This window comes from Sarcophilus harrisii, chromosome 4, assembly GCF_902635505.1.
Source record: "Sarcophilus harrisii chromosome 4, mSarHar1.11, whole genome shotgun sequence".
NCBI lineage: Eukaryota > Metazoa > Chordata > Mammalia > Dasyuromorphia > Dasyuridae > Sarcophilus > Sarcophilus harrisii.
In genome coordinates, this window is record NC_045429.1 from 417,345,890 (window position 1) to 417,359,627 (window position 13,738).

Sequence of the window (13,738 nt, forward strand, 5' to 3'; positions counted from 1 at the left end):
AGGTGGTGGAGAAACTGCTGGGGAGGGAGAAGAAAGGCTGTCTGCTCCCTGGTTGGGAACCCACATGCCCACACAGACTGCCAGATAGGAGGAATAATGCAACGCCCCTCCCATCTTCCCTGTTGGCATCCAAGGCACATTCCTCCAGACACCCTATGCTAGTTCCAAGTCTGGTCATGGTGCAAGGCAAAGGAATTGTTACTGGGGATCTACAGCTTTCTGCCTGGGGCCTGAGAACACAGAACAACTCAACTGTTAATATTCACCAATCCTTTTAAAGCTGACATACTTTTCTTTGTAATACAGTTCACAGACTTTTAAATCTCGAACGTATTTAAGAATAATCTAATTCAATCTTCCCATTTACAGATAATCTGATGGAGGCCCAGAGAGATAAACAGTGTAGTCCAAGCTGCCCTGGTCAGTGAGAGCCGGAGCTAGGACTTGAACCCTCTGATTTAGGGCTAGGATGTGCCTAATTTCCTTGGGTTCTTAATCTACTGTGGCTCCTCCACTGTGAAAGATTTGAAAGTTGCTGATCAGGGGGCTTCTTGGCAATTCAATTTGGTCCTTCCTCCCTTTGTTCCAGATGGGGCACTCCTGGCACTCCTCAGATCTCAGCACCCTAGGGATGGACTGGGTTCATTATCCAAAACTCAGAGCCAACTTCTCTGTGTTGGGTACAGACCTAGAGGAGCCCAGAGTTGGGGCTTTATGCTAATATTCTGATAGGTGACCTTGACAAGTCAATTTCCTTATAAAAGACTTGATTTCCTCATTCTTAAAATAGGGGAGGGACATTAACTTTGCAAAGGATAAAACCAAGGTTCCTAGCAATCAGATCTGATGGATAAAAGGTCCCACAAGATGAAAATTACAGGCCATATCTGTACTAACTGATCTTGAAAGGTCTCGTTGCCTATGCTGCTTGACATCTACAATTGACTTCTCTTGTGGGATCATACATTAAGAAGAGTGTACTTAAAGGCTTTCAGAGATCATCATTTTACAGAGAGGGAAATTAAGAACCAGAGTGGTGATACCTCCAGTACAAGTTCACGCAGAGGATTGGAACCTTCGGTTCCAAATCCAAATCCCTCCAACTATCTATTTTCAGTTTTATTCATCCCATTAATAGTTCATCAATAGCCAGGGACCTTGGTGCTTGAAGGGCTCTATAACAAGCCCTTCTTTAGAATATTTTCAATAAATTGCTGCTTCTGGTAGAGGTGGGTAGCAATGATGAGAATGACAGACAATGAGTTAGCTGTTATAATGACAGATTATGGAGAAATTGCCCTCAGGATGAGTAAGTAAAATGATAAAAATGGCCAAGGAGACATACCCCCTAGCAATGTCTATGCAGCCCTTTAGGAGGTTATAGCAAAAGAGCCTAGGAATGTTACATAAAAGCCTACTTATTATCTGCTTTTCCACTTTCACTTCTAATTTCTTTGTCCATTAACTGTAGTTATAACATTCAGTAGAGAGAATCAAATCATATTCAAATAAATGAAGAAAATAATGTATTTGAGGTAGTGGTAGAGAACTTGCATTGGAAAGTATCAGCAGAATAATGGGTCCATGACATGACAGTAACCAACTTTAGCTTCACTCATGTTTATGCTCAGTTTTGACTCGCCCTGTGTCATGGCCAAGTTAATAGAACAGATCAATGTTTTGGCTGCATTTCTATAGTCTGTTTATTTCATTTTTTTTTTTCTTTTTAGTTTCTCTTATAGAGAAATCCCAATGTAGAAATTCTTTCTCCTGATACATATCCAGCAATTCCTCAATAACTTATAGTCTTAGAGAGTTGCCTATGGGCACCCAAAAGGCTAAGTGGCTTGTACATGGTCCCACAATCAATGTCGGAGAGAGAGGTTGAACCCAGACCTTCCTGACTTTGGGGCTGACCTATCCATGTCTCTCTGTCTCTATCTCTGTGTATCTCTGTCTCTGTCTTTTTTTCTCTTTGTCTCTGTTTCTATCTCTGTCTCTCTGTCTCTGTCTTTCTCTTCTTCTCTGTCTTTATCTCGCTGTCTCTGTCTTTCTTTTTGTGTTTCTTTTTCTATCTCTGTCTCTGGATCTCTGTCTTTCATTGTCTCCCTTTCTCTGTCTCTGTCTTTCAGTCTGTCTCTTAGTCTTTCCCTGTCTCATTCTGTTTCTGTCTGTGTCTCTGTTTCTTGCTCCTTTTTTGCTTTCTAAAGCTCAGCAATTTCAGACATTGAAAAAGTTTCCACAAATCCAAGCATAGCATGCAGAAATCCCCAAACAAGGAGAAAACAGCTTGCAATTTTTTTCAACTCTCAGAAAATACAAAAGAAGGTAGATTTAATGAAAAAAGAGAATTTCCAATAGGTTTCCCCAGGACAATGCAAATCCTACCATATCATTCCAAAGCACATGCAACTTGAACAGGAAGTTAATAGATATCATGGATGTGGGATGGGACATTAGTAATGGTGGTGCAGATGGTTTCTCATGCTGGAGTAGTGCCTTTGTAACAAAATTTCCTGACATAACAGAAATAGACCCTGCACAAGTGTCAGATACCAAACCACACTTTGGGCAGTTGTTGATCCTTCTCACATAGTCAGCTCTTCCCTGACAGCTATGCTTATAAAAATATTTCAAGTTCAAAGGTTATTTTACACATCTATAGCCATAGAATGATACTCTAGTCCAGGGGTCCTCAAACTTTTTAAATAGGGGGCCAGTTCACTGTCTCTCAAACTGTGGGAGGGCCGGATTATAGTAAAAACAAAAACTTTGTTTTGTGGGCCTTTAAATAAAGAAACTTCATAGCCCTGGGTGAGGGGGATAAACGGCCTCAGCTGCTGCATCTGGCCCGCGGGCCCTAGTTTGAGGACCCCTGCTCTAGTCTATGGAATTAGGAGAAACTTAGCTATCCTACCGGCAATCACTAGAAGGTCAAAAATATGGTTTAACTGATAATTCTTTTTTCATGAACTTAACTGATTATTTTGGTGGATAATACACATGATCTTAACCTTATTTTTTATTCAACAACTTTCCTTTCCTTTCACAAATAATTCTAAAAGAGACAGTATACTGGCTATAGGATCCTGAGAGAAAAGAGGTCATATTTGATTCAGCAACCAGCATCTCTACAGATGCTACAAACACAATCTCTACAGATTCAGGATAAGGTTATTTTTCAGCAGTAGTTATTAGCAAATAAGTGAAATTAGTATCAATATGGCAGAGTTCTGAATCTATCATTTGAGAGCCATAAGGAACCTTGGTGATCACTTAATCCAACCAGAGAGGTCTAACATCACCCAGCCATGTAGCAGAACCAGGACTAGACTCTCAGGCCAGTGCTTTTCTCACCAACCCACAAATCTCTTAGCTTGAAAAACTAAATTATAGGGCTACCGCCTATATGGAAATTCTTTTTTTTTTTTTTTTTTTTTTTTTTTGCTTTAACAGTTTATTTGGTGCTTTTTAGAACTACTTCTCTCTAGATTCCCTCCCTGAATTCCCCTTTTCTTTCCCTATTTCTTTCCAAACTGGCATTGATTTGTCTCAAATTAGCTTTTAAGAAATATTTTTTTTTTTTTTTTTTTTTAATTTAATAGCCTTTTATTTACAGGATATATACATGGGTAACTTTACAGCATTAACAATTGCCAAATCTCTTGTTCCAATTTTCACCTCTTACCCCCCACCCCTCCCTAAATGGCAGGATGACCAGTAGATGTTAAATATATTAAAATATAACTTAGATACATAATAAGTATACATGACCAAAACATTATTTTGCTGTACAAAAGAATCAGACTCTGAATTATTGTACAATTAGCTTGTGAAGAAATCAAAAATGCAGGTGTGCATAAATATAGGGATTAGAATTCAATGTAATGGTTTTAGTCATCCCCCAGAGTTCTTTTTCTGGGTATAGCTGGTTCAGTTCATTACTGCTCCATTAGAAATGATTTGGTTGATCTTGTTGCTGAGGATGGCCTGATCCATCAGAACTGGTCATCATCTAGTATTGTTGTTGAAGTATATAATGATCTCCTGGTCCTGCTCATTTCACTCAGCATCAGTTCGTGTAAGTCTCTCCAGGCCTTTCTGAAATCATCCTGTTGGTCATTTCTTACAGAACAGTAATATTCCTATATGGAAATTCTTAACTTGGGAATAGTCAATTTGGAAGGAGATCTCCTGTAAATGCTCTAAGAATCTGCCCTTGGCCCTGTGGAATATTGATTTTTTTTTTTATCAGTAACTTGGGTAAATGCATACATAGCCTGTACAAGAAATTTGTAAATGACTCTAAATTAGAAGATGTAGGATGACAGTCTGAACAGGCTCAAAAAAAAAAAAAAAAAAAAAAAAAAAAAGCACCTTGATAGGATAGAGCATTGGGTTAACTGATAAGATGAAACTGAATAGGGATAAGTAGAAAATCATTTACTTAGGTTAAAAAAAATCATCTCCACAAATACAGGATGGAGTTAGTTAGAGAACAGTTTGTCTGAAAAAAGATTTGGGAAAGAGGGGTGAGGATTGGAGACTGCAAACTTAATGAGTCAGCAGTGTGATATGTTAGCCAAAAAAGGTCTGGGGCGGTGTTAGGAGAGTTAGAGCTTGCTGGGACAAGAAAGGAAGAGACCCTCTCTGTACTTTGTCTTGTGAAGACCACACTAGGAATATTATGTTCAATTTGAATGACGCAGATTAAAAAGGACACTGACAAGCTGGAGGGCATATGGAGTGACACGTGGGATGGCGAAGGGCTTTGGACCCATCCCATGAGAGGAAAGGCTGCAGGTTTAGCCTAGGGATCCAGAGGCACATGGTCCTTGCATTCTTTGAAGAGGATGAATCTTATCCTTATGCCACTGGAGGGCAGCACTAGCAGCCATGGGTCAAAGTGACCAAGAGGCAAATTTAGCCTTTCTTGATATTGGGGAAAAAACAAAAAACAAAAAAAACCCTCCCCAAATTAGATATTTAGAGGCTGGATGGCCTGCCTCAGGAGGCAGTGTATTCCTTCTTTTCTGAAGCCTTCGAGAAAAGCCTGGATGAGTCTTTATCATGAAAAGTAAGAAAAGAGTGGAAGAGAAATCTTTCTTTACTTTCATCACTTGGGTGAGATGATTCACTATAAAACAGATCAAATAAAACCAATTTGCAACTAATATTAGCGGAGAGCTAGTTAAGATGGGACCCAATTCACCCCTGTTTTATGTCTCTGATTTTGGATGAAGATGGTTTCACTTTGCATATCAAATCCATCTCCCAAGCAGTTCACTTAAAATTTTCCATTTTAAGTCACTTGCAAAATATCCTGAAAATTAATGCTATTATTTGCTACAATTTGTGATGATTATTTTCTTTAATACAACTTGCCAGCTGCTGTTTTATTTTAAGTAAGGAACGAGTGTAACACTGCTGAAAAATACCCATGATCCTGAATCAAGAGCTTGCACAAGGCTCATTCATCCTGTTGGGACTTCAAGTCAAGGGGGTAGGGATGGAGAAGAATCCGTAATACTCACGTTTTTCTTTAGCTGTTAGAAATAAAATAAACAAACAAAACAAATTGGTATGATCAAGTAATAGAAATCACAATCAGAGTGGTCACTCATTTCTTTGGAACAAAGACCCAGATAGATTGGTACAATGACGAATAGTGGAATTTACTCTTGCACTTTATTTTCTCTGCTTGTTGCCAAATTACTACCTCTAGACAAATCTTTCTCCACCAAGTCTTACTCAGATGCCTCAGCATAGCACATAAGCAACCCTGAGTTCTCAACGGTCCTGCCAGAGGAGTGTAAGCTCTGGAAGGTGCTGCCATGCTAGAAAGGCTTCAAGTACATCCCAGTAACAGGGTATGTCTGCTTTTGGAGCACCAGCCTCCTAAGAGGGGACCTGGAGGTTCCTCATCCCGTAGGCAGGCTAGCTTCTTGGGATGAATCCATTGGCTGTGACAACTCATGAAATGAAAAAAAGAAAATACAACAAACCATTAAATGATTGTAGAGTTCCCTCAGAACATGGCGATCAGGAAGCTGCTCATCATCCATCTCTTCCTCTCTAATCCATCTCTTTAAACTATCCCCCTTAGATCTCCATTATCCAGTACAGGCTAATTTTCCCACCATCCTTTCAGCTTTCAGCCACTTGTACTAAAGACACAATCATAGAATTGGAAAGGGCCATGGAAGCCCTCGTTCTGTCTCCTTAGACTACCATCATAAAATTACAGGGTTAGAGTTAGAAGGGACCTTTGAGGTCATGTAGTCCAATTCCCTCGTTCTATAGATGAGGAAACAGAAGCTCAGAGAAATTAAGTGACTTTTTTGTGGCCATCCAGCAATGAAGTGACAGCGACAAGAATCCCATCCAGGGATCACATCCTTGGGGTCACATCCAGGACTCTTTATTCTGAAAGCAGACAGTTTTCTCTAACTCAAGCATCACGCAAACCTGTGTAGGACACCTGGTACCCGATTCAGCTCTAGTCTTGGGATTCCCAATCACTCTTGGTCCACGCTTGGAGCACATGCTTTGTCCTTTTTCAAGGACTTGTTTGCCCTTGCAGCCTATGTTATCAGAACAATTGTTGAGCACCCAACTCGAAGGTTATCAGAGCTATCATGAACAAGTAATGGAAGATTTTTAAACCATATATCAGTGCAAAGCAGATTCCTTGAAGACCCTTGGCTCACCTACCTGGAATTTTGAACAGTGGCATTGTTGCTGGGGACCCTGATTCCTGGGTAGCACTAGAGAAAGGCACAGCAAATGGAGGGAGGACAGACTGAAACCTTTAAATATGCTGACATTCATTTTAGTATTTTGTCTTGCCTCCTGTAACCTGACCCTCTACTGCTAAAAGAAGAGGGATGAGATCTGGGCCTATTTAAAGAGTTAGGCAATTGACAGAGAAACAGGTGAAGTGGGAGGATCTCTCTGACTTTGCTCTGGTGCCTGTGAATGGCTAGAAATTAAGTTGGATTTAGAATAACCTACATATTTCTTCCCACTGTTTAAATGTGCTTTGAATGTTTTTTTTTTTCTTTTCTGAGTATTTAAAAATATTTTTATTTTATTTTAATATTTTATTTTTTATATTTTTAATTTTAATATTTTATTCTAATAAAATCTTTCACATTTCTGAAAAGTCTGAGATAACAAAATTCATGGTCCTAAATGTTTTCCAGCATGAGAACAGTTCTCTATACTAGTTTTTTTTTGTGTGTGTGTGTGTGAGCCAATATATTCGCTAGTCTTTAAAGTGCATTTGGTTCTCATTATAGGTGTTCTGTCTTAGCAGGAACTTCACTTAGCAAAATCTTTAGTATAAAGAAAAAAATTTGCCCCCCAAAATAACATTTCCCAAATGGATAGAATCTTCTCTGCTATGGGTGCTCAGCTTGGCAAATGTTTTTATTAGATACTCAATTCAATCCAATTCACATTTATTAAGCATCTACTATTAATCGAGGTGCTGGAGGCTAATAATTGACTTTTATGTAGCCCTTTAAGACTTCAAAGTGTTTTACATGCACAATCTCATTTGATCCACACAACAACCCTGTGAAATAAATGCTTAGGGATTGATTACCCCATTTTTGTAGATGAAAGGTTCAGAGAGATATTTGCTCAGGGTCCCACTCAAACCCAGACACCAAGTGAGGTGCTTTTCCTACTAAATGACAGCCTCAGCACTTTGTCAAACTGAGCAACTCCACACAGAAGTTAACCATGAGCTTAACCGACAGTTAAACACTGAATTGACAATAAAACTCCCAAACTAGGCACAACCTGCTAATTTGTTGGTTGCTATTGAACATTAAATATTTTCTGGACAATTTTCGGGGGCTGCCAGGGTGACCCATAGCTTTACATACTGTACATACTTCTTTCATGTCTTAAATTGAACTCCTGATCTTTCTACCTCCTGTCTTCCCTCTTACTGAAGAGGGCACTCCCACTCTCCTCTTCCCACAGACTCACAGACTGAACCATCCTGGACTTCTCGTTATCTCACCATTTCCCACGCCCCTTCCAATATGATGTTAAGGCCTTTTGATTTCACCTTTATTATATTTCTCAAACACGTTCCCTTCTCTCCTCTGACACCATCATCACTCTGCTGCAGTACTCTTCACTTTGCACCTGGAATATTGCAATAACTATGTGAACCTGGGCAAATTGCCTAACTCTATTTGTCTCGATTTCCTCAACTGTAAAATGAACTGAAGAAGAAAATGGCAAACCAATACAGTATCTTTGCCAAGAAAACCCCAAATGAAGTCATGAAGAGTCAGACGTGACTGGACTGACTAAACAACAAAAGAACAACAAGTCTCTCCCCACTCCATCTTCCTTTCAGTCTCCAAATTGATTTTCCTAAAGCACTTCACAGTTATATTCCTCAAATATTTTCTCTGGCTCTCTCCTATACCTGGAATTTCTCTGGGAATATTAGAACATAGTTTGTAGATAGGTCTCCACTGAAGTGGGTAAATGGGTTCTCGATTCTCATGCACACTTTCAAAATAATAATGCTTAAGGCAGCCTTTATTTTACTAAACAAACAGAAGGAAGAAAACACAAAGGTTTTCATGGTAGTCCATAATTAGTAGATAGTTCCTTTCTCTTCAGAGGTCCCACCTTCATGGAATCATCATGCGGCTTAGCATGTTCTTGGAAGAGAAATATACTTAAAGCTGCTAGAGTGGCAACCCCCCCCCCTAGATTCTAGTAATCATATGGTACTGCCTTAAGGGTTTGGGTATTTAGCATCCTGAGAAGGAAATGAACTTGGAGATGCCTGTAGAAGCAACTTCTTTCCTATCTGACCAGTACCATGTGTAAGATATTAGGGAGAAACTCCATTGTCCAGAGCTGAGGCCCAGGAAGTAAGCCATGATCTGAGCTTGGCACATAACAACAATCCTTTGTGCTCTAGATAATTTCAGCCATAGCAAAGTCCTAGAATTGGGATTTGTGAATCTAATTAATTAGCCTTATTTCTTAGGGGATCCTGGTCACAAAGTAGGAGATACAGCTGACATTTGGCAACAGAAAATGATCAATTGCATCTTCTGACATTCTAACAATTCCTGTTCTTGCAACTGCTAAGTGAACCAAAGCAGCTGCTACCCTCCTGTTCCTCCATGCTAACTTTGGTTCTCTACCTCCACTGAATGATCACAAGACTCAACACCCATTAAGGCTTGAGACAATCAGAAAGCTCAACAATTCTAATAACTTTGAGACAGTTCACATAGGACTCCAAAATGGGAACTGTTTACTCAAAACCTAAAAATTATTGTATTGTAATTCTACCTTTTGTGGTTTTTATGCTTGAAAAACCCTTCTCCTGCCATAAGCCTAAACCCTTCCTCTCGGGCAGACCTCTGCTTGTAAGCATTTTCCTTACTTTGAAATTAAACTTCTATTTGATTCTTGACTCTCCTGTCTAGCCTGCTTTGTTTGGCTCTAGTTACCTACAGGTTAGAGGCCAGTTCCATCCTACTGACACATGGTACCACCTGTACCAATGATTCATCGCAGTACCAAACTCATATTTTAATTTCTCAGCATGGTGGCTTGGTCCTATGTTGCTCTTATATTTTCAGGCTGAAACTCCTCTCTGGAAGTTCTGTCCAAAAACTCCTCCATCACTCTCAAGAAGTCTAGATTCCCCAACTCTCCAGGACATCAACATTTTCCAGGGATAATCCTTCTTCTATCCATGAGATTGGGCATGTTGCTCTGCTTTCTGGGAACCATCATGTAGTTGAGAAACTTTGTCATTATCTCTGACAGTCATTAGTGGCTGAGCAATAGAAAAGCCTTATAAATGAATAGGCTTTTCTTTTCATCTACAGGTTCCAAAATCTCTCCAAATAAGGGCTGAGTCTGTGACAATCCCCCTGACCTTTTCAAATAAGCTAGTCTAAAGATGGGGAGAGAGATAGAGACTTTCCAACTTCCATTTGCCTCACCCTCCATGACCTTTACCCCCAGCCCAGTTACTAGTATCCTTCTCCTTGTATCATATTGCATATAGTGTGTGAGAAAGGCAACAAGGTGTAGTGGATAGAGATCTGGAGCTACGAAGAGCTGGGTTCAGGTCCTGCTTCCAACACAGACTGGCTGTGAGACCCTAAGCAAGTCACTTCTCAATGTTCCAAGCAATTCTATATGACAGTAAATTTGCAGAGAAGGGACAGATCTGCATTTATAGAGGGCATATCCTCACTTGGGAAATCCCTGTGCTAGGGACATTGGCGGTCCAGTTCTTACCCTATTTGTTTATGTATATGTATTCTTGATAGAACAGAAGTTCCTTGAGGGCAGAGGTTGATTTGATTTTTGTATGCATCTACCCAGAATCTGCCACAGGGCCTAGTATGTTGTAGGTGTGTAATAAATTCTTGTTTACCGACTGAATATTTGTTGTAATTTCAAACTTAACATGTCTGAAACTGAATTCATTAGTTAATAATTATACTAATAATAGCCCCCAAACTAACTCTTCTTCCCCCTAACATTTCTATTCTTGTTAGGAAATCAGTCATCTACACACAGACACATACACATACACGTGTGTATATATGTAATGCATGCATGTATGCATATTCCCCAATTACATGTTAAAGAAACTTAACATCTGCTTTTTGTAAAAAAAAGTTTTGAGTTCCAAATCCTATCCCTCCCTCTCTCCCTGCCATTCCCCTTCCCTGAGACAGTAGGCAGTCAGAAATAAGCTATATATTTGCAAACATGTAAAACATTTCCATATTAGTCATTTTGTACAAGAATTCTTGAATAAAAGAAAAGAAAGAATGAAAGAATAAAAGAAAAATAATGAAAGAAAGTGAAAAGTAATATGCTTTACATTCACATAGTATCAGTTCTTCTCTGGAGGTGGGTAATATGCTTTATCCTTAGTCCTTTGGGATTGTCTTATATCATTGTATTTTTTTTTTTAATTTATCAAAACTTTTCATTTCCAAAACATATGCATGGATAATTTTTCAACATTGACTCTTGAAAACCTTGTGTTCCAAATTTTCCTCTCCTCCTCATCCCTCCCCAGATGACAAGTAATCCAACATATGTTAAATATGTTAAAAAATATATGTTCAATGTAATATATGTATACATATTTATATAATTATCATGCTACACAAGAAAAATCAGATCAAAAAAAGAAAAAATGAGAAAGAAAACCAAATGCAAGCAAACAACAAAAAGAATGAAACTGGCCTGAATCATCTCGCTGTTGAGAAGAGTCACGTCCATCAGAATTGATCATCATGTAATCTTGTTGCTGTGTACAATGTAGATCATTGTATTGCTAAAAACAGCTAAGTCATTCACATCGAACAATGTTGCTATTACTGTGTACAATGTTCTCCTAGTTCCCTCCTCCCTTCACTTTGTATCAGTTCATGTAAGTCTTTCCAGGTTTTTCTGAAAACATCCTGCTTGTCATTTCTTATAGCACAGTAATAGAGACAACCATATATCACAGCTTATTTAGCCAGCCCCCAATTGATAGACATCCCTTTGTTTCCAATTCTTAATCACCTCAAAAAGGAGCAATAGTCTGGGTTCCAGTGCTATCCCTGACATTGACTAATTGTATGACCATGGACAAACGACTTAAATTCTCTGAACCTCAGTGTCCTTATCTATAAAATGGGGAAATTTTCATCTATAGTACTTATTTCACAAGGTGGTTGAAGGGCTTAAAATAAATAATGCTGATAAATGCTGTGCAAATATCACAGTGCTAAATAGGTTATGATTCTCTCAGGCACCTGTGCTGAAAGCTAAGCCTAGCAGAAACACTGAGATCACTTTGAAATGTCCTAGAATCTGACCTCAGTTCACAAAGTGTGCGCACAGGGTGTTCCTCTCTCCCTGACACAGTTAAGTTTCTCTTGGTCCTTGAAGTTTCAGATACTTATGGCCATTGTGCTGATGTTTCTTGCAGCTTATATAGAAAAGAAACAAATGGTTGCAAGGCCAAGCCTGCACAGAAAGAGATATGATAGAACAAAGAAAGAACACTTCTAACACACTTCTCCCACAGGAAAGTAAGAGATTTCAATGATAGTTTTACTGTTTGAGAGATACTTATAAAATTCTAGCACAAAGGCAGTTTTCTGTCCTCCCCACCTACATCTGATGCAGAAGCATTTAGGCTTGGAGAAGAGGTTGCAGAGCACTTACTTTTTCTGTGACTCTATGTATCTCTCTCTCTCTCCCTCTCCTCTTCCCTTCTCTTTCTCCCTCTTTCTGCATCTGTTTCTATATATTTCTCTCTTCTCTCTCTCTCATCTGTCTCTCTTTCTATCTCTGTGTGTCTGTCTCTCTCTTCCTTTTTCCCTTCTTCCCTAAAAAAAATGAATTTACTCTGAATTTGATTTGGAAGACTCATTTTCTCCCTCCCTCTGAGAATTTTCAGTTTTTCTGAAGATTGGATCAAGATCATCAATGCATTCTATGAAAAGCAGCTCCAAAAGAGCTTGGATTTGTTCCTTTTCCCTGGAAGTACTGACCACGCAAATTGTGTCTTCACTTCTGTTCCCATCTATCTCTTTCTGTGTGCATCTCTTTTATTTGCCATGAACCATGACCCTGTTCATCACTCTTCTGTGAATGCAGTTTCTGAATATTAGTGTAAGTTAGTGTCAGGGTAGGAATGTGGACTGGACCTAGATTTCATTTACCAGATGAGGAAACCCTCTCTACCAGTGTAGGTTAGCATCTTCTTTGAGACTGATGGCCTTAGAACTTTGCCTAGAGTATTGAGAGATGAAAAGGCTTGCCAAGGGTTACACAAAGTTGTTAAAGCTAAGTCATGAATACAAGTCACTGTCTTATTTCTATGAATGATGCTAGATACATGGTATCTATATCTGTATTTGAATCCACATCTAACCTATATTTAAATACCTATCCATCCATCAATCTAATCTAAATATCTATCCAGATACATATATCCATCCATCTACCTATTTATCTGTCTCTCCTGCCTAAATATCTATATCTATATCTCTCTATATATCCATTTATCTATCTTTCCATCTATCCAATCTAGCTTCATATCTATTCAGATATATATTCATCTATCCATCCATCCATCTAACCTATCTAAATTTCTATTCAGATATACATATATATATATACATATATATATATATGTATATATATATATCTCCATCCATCTATCTATCATTATCCCCAGATCAATGTATATTTCAATTCTATGTGCTTAATGAACTGTCTGTGGGTCAGCCAGCAATAAGTCTTTATAGATCTTAATTCATGATTGTGAGGGGGTATATTTGGTTAAGTCCATATCCATTTGGCTCAAACCCCAAAACTACTGTGAAACTGGGCAAAATCATCTTGGGTCTGCATATTCAATAACACCCTACAGAAATTTAAACAAAGTATAACATAATGTCAGTAAAATAAAAAGGAAAAAAGGAAGAAAGGAAGAAAGAAATATAACAAATATTAGAAATATTCTAATGAAAGTGGTCTCTCTATCCTCCATTACAGAGATGGGAGATGCATGAATGTCAGTTTTTGGTTATTATTGTTGCAGCTTTTGTCTTTTCCCTCTTCTTTTTTTTAATGTTACATGAGATAATTTCCTGAAAAGGGGAAGGGCACAGGAGGAAATTGGAGTGATATAAAAAATAAAAGATATTTTAAAATA

General features: G+C 38.6%; 1 protein-coding gene across 1 annotated transcript in view; it reads right to left on the bottom strand.

Annotated features, from left to right (window-relative positions):
• NRAS (NRAS proto-oncogene, GTPase) overlaps positions 1-13,738 on the bottom strand; it is a 31,309-nt gene that overhangs the window by 1,051 nt on the left and 16,520 nt on the right. The gene's annotated exons all lie outside the window — the stretch shown is intronic.